At 60.9% G+C, this 3,313-nt stretch overlaps 1 protein-coding gene across 1 annotated transcript in view; it reads right to left on the bottom strand.

Annotated features, from left to right (window-relative positions):
• RBM19 (RNA binding motif protein 19) overlaps nt 1–3,313 on the bottom strand; it is a 157,690-nt gene that overhangs the window by 22,697 nt on the left and 131,680 nt on the right. The gene's annotated exons all lie outside the window — the stretch shown is intronic.

Genomic DNA, 3,313 nt, shown 5'->3' with positions numbered 1-3,313 from the left:
GCTGTGGACGCTGTCTGGGCTGGCCTCTCCCTGGCTCTCGGTCCTGCCATAGTGGGAAGTGACACGCCGGAAGCCGGAGGGGGTTAAGGGCTCTGGCCCCAACCCGTTCAGCGCCACGTCCCAGCCCTGAGAACCGCGAACGGAAGCAGTGATGTCGGCTACCGAGCACGTGGCTCCCGGCGTATCCAGCTTCCGCCCTTCTTCCGCAAAGCCAAGGGGACGACGAGACGACAGCCCAGACGGCGCCACGGCCGCCACGGCACACGCCTGGCAAGCGGCCTGCCTCCATCTGGCACCTTCCCGGAATACTCGCCACTTCGCTTCCCCAAGCCTCAGTTTCCCCACTGGTGCAACGAAGGCGACAAGTCTCCGCCTTGTGACTCGGCCGAGCTGGTGGCTGCGAGGGCTTTGCCCACTGCAGGGTGGCACGCGGGCACCAGAGGAGGCAGCGGTATCATCGCCTGGAATCTTCTTGGGGACCGGGAGACGGGAGGGCTCCTGACAGCTCCTGGGGAAGGCAGAAGCAGCTGCCGCCCGGAAATCTGCAGAAAAATGTCTGCTGTTGGCCTGAGCCCAAGGACGGGGCGCTGAGGCCCCAGCGGATCGTTTTCATGAAAGCTGCAATTAAGGGGAAGTGGGGTTTATTAAGGAAGCTGGAGGGGACGGAGCCCTGGCTTCTGGCGAGGCTCTAATTAGATCGCAGAGCCCCTCTTGTTTCGCCGCTGAGCCGGAGCGCTCGGCCTCCTGGGTGGTGGTTGGTGGGGTGACACAGGGGACTCTCCTTGACGCTGGGGGGGATGGGTGACGGCAGTGATTTCTTCTGCAGCGCTCAGCGCGTGGGGGGCGCCGGTCTCCGCCCTCGGCGCGTCTGTGCTCGTGAAACCGTCACGGCCCCAGTGAGTCGGTTCCGCCGTTGCTCTCGGGTCACAGGTGAGGACACTGAGGCGGAGAGAGGCCAAGGAGCCGGCCCAAGGTCATGCTGCGGGTGAGGGGCAGAAACGGGATCTGGGCCCAGACGGCCCGGCTCTGGTCTGTGCCTGGGCCGCGTGGTGCAGCGGGCAGCGCACGGGATGGGGAGTCCCTCAGGTGTGGCCTTGTAGCAGCCACTGGCCCTCTCTGGGCTGCAAAATGACAGGGGCTGGCTTTCGATCGGGACTCGGCAACCTTGATGCGAAGGGTCAGACGGGGAATATTTTCGGCTTGGCAGGCGACACTGCCTCTGTTGCAATTATTCAACGACAGTATGTAAACCCACGGGCGTGGCTGTGTGCCAATAAAACTTTATGCAAACAGGCAGGGGCGGGATCTGGCCCCCGGGCAGCAGTTTGCTAACCCCTGCTTCCCACCATTCACGGCTCTTCGTTACCACTTCCGTCTTACTGTCTTCACAGTCTTAATAATTCTCTTTAGACGGAGAGTTTTGTTTTGTTTTGTTTTGTTTTAACCTCCTCCTGGAGCTCGGTGAAATCACAGGTTCGACGAGCTATCTGTGCGTTTGTATTTGCAACATACATGTGAAAATAAACACACACGTTAAGAGTCTGCCCCGAATCTTGTGAACCGCTGCAGGCTGCACGCGATGCTCTGTTGAGTCCTGTTTTCATGTTACCTCGGTTCTTTGCACCGCTGGGGTGTCGAGGCAAAGGACGACTATGTGGGGGGGAGGGCCCGGCCTCACGCCCCGACTTTGAACAGAGTGGTTCTGCTCTGTTTTCTACACCGGGGTTCCGCAGGACACTTTTGTTTGGGAAAGAGGGTCCTGTGGCCAAGAGAGTTTGGAGCTGTCTAGGGCTGGCTTAAAAATGAACTCGGAAGTTCTGAGCTTCAAGCGAGGATTTACTGGCTCTCCCTTCCGGGGCCCATGAGTCCCCCACACTGCTTCTTAGATTTCTTCAAGAAACGCAGATGGTTTCACATTATGCCTTTGGTCCGGCCCTCTCCTGTGAACTTGAGACATGTCTGCCAAGAAGCTCTTTGTCTCCACCTGACGGCTAATGGTCATCTCCAGCGTGATGTGCATTTAAACCCCCAACTCCTGGTGTCCCCCATGCCAGCTCCGGCAGCAACCGGCCTCAGCACATGCTCGCTTCTTTCTTCCCACCGTGCAGGCCCGAACCTTGGCCTTGCACACCTCAGAGTGTGTCCCATGGGCTGCACCTTCAGCACATCTAGGACCTGGCTGCCTGTCACCTCCTCTGAGGGTCTCAGTCATCCCCCCTGCCCCTAGATAACGCATGTCACGCCCTCCCCCCTCCCCAGGCTCCGTCCACATGCCTCGCCCTCAGGGAGCTCCCCCGTCGGCCCTTCCGGACACCCTGTACAGACGGCGGCCCCAGTGGCCCTACAAGGAGCCGACTGCTGGCGGGCTGGCTCCCCACCTCCTGCCGTCAGCTCCCCGGGACCGGGAGCGTCATCTGCCGAGCTCACTCCTGGTCCCCAGTGCCCACGGCCCGGCCTTGTGCACAGGAGGCTCCACAAACATGTTGGACACACACAGCAAGGTGTTTTGCTTTCAAACCTCAGCTTCGGCTCCGCAGCTGTTTTAGCTCCGGGGGATGAGGGCAAGGGCTCAGACCACCCTCCAGGGAGCCTCGGGGCTGCTTCTGTCACCCCCACTCTCGGCCCGGGGGGCCCTAGGATGGCGCCTGGCGCTGGCTACAGCCCTTCTGAGCCACATGTGCCCGGGACTGATGGCATCTGAGGATACTGCAAACACGCGCACGACGAAAAGCACACTAGGGATTCGTGGCAAGTAGGTGCTGGACGGGAAAAGCCTGATCAGGGGGGAAAAGACAGGATGCCTTTTGTTGCAGCTGCCCTGAGTTAGAGATCCAGACCCAGCACACAGGGGGCCTTCCCTCCGGAGCCCCAGACTCGCCTGTAAACTGGGGACACTGTGGCCAACCGCCCTACGGCTGAGAGGGAGAGAGGCTCTCTCTCACGCTTCCTGTGCGGCATGGCGCTGGGCATGAGCCCTCCGCATGGCGTCACCTGGGGAAAGTGAGCCCACCTCCCACAGCCGCCGGGAGGTTCAAGCGGGGAGCATTTGGTCCGTCAACTATCGCCACCCCCCACCCCTGCCCGCACCAGGCAGGGGAAGCAGGGTGCAAAAACATGGCTCCTACCCTCCAGGGGGGGTGGGGGGGGGGCACACACAGGAAACCACAACACAGACGACCTGTGACATTTGGGTGTGGCTGGACCTTCGGAGTGGGGGGGGGCGGGGCTGGGCTTGCACAAGTCACTGCTGGCAAGATGCCTGTTTCAATGGCTGGGGCAATATGGGAGAATGTTATGAAGCAAGTATTCCGCT

This window comes from Herpailurus yagouaroundi, unplaced genomic scaffold, assembly GCF_014898765.1.
Source record: "Herpailurus yagouaroundi ecotype Mexico unplaced genomic scaffold, PumYag 191, whole genome shotgun sequence".
Lineage (NCBI taxonomy): Eukaryota > Metazoa > Chordata > Mammalia > Carnivora > Felidae > Herpailurus > Herpailurus yagouaroundi.
Note: the sequence above shows the minus strand (reverse complement) of the source record. Positions and strands in the feature narration are given on the sequence as shown.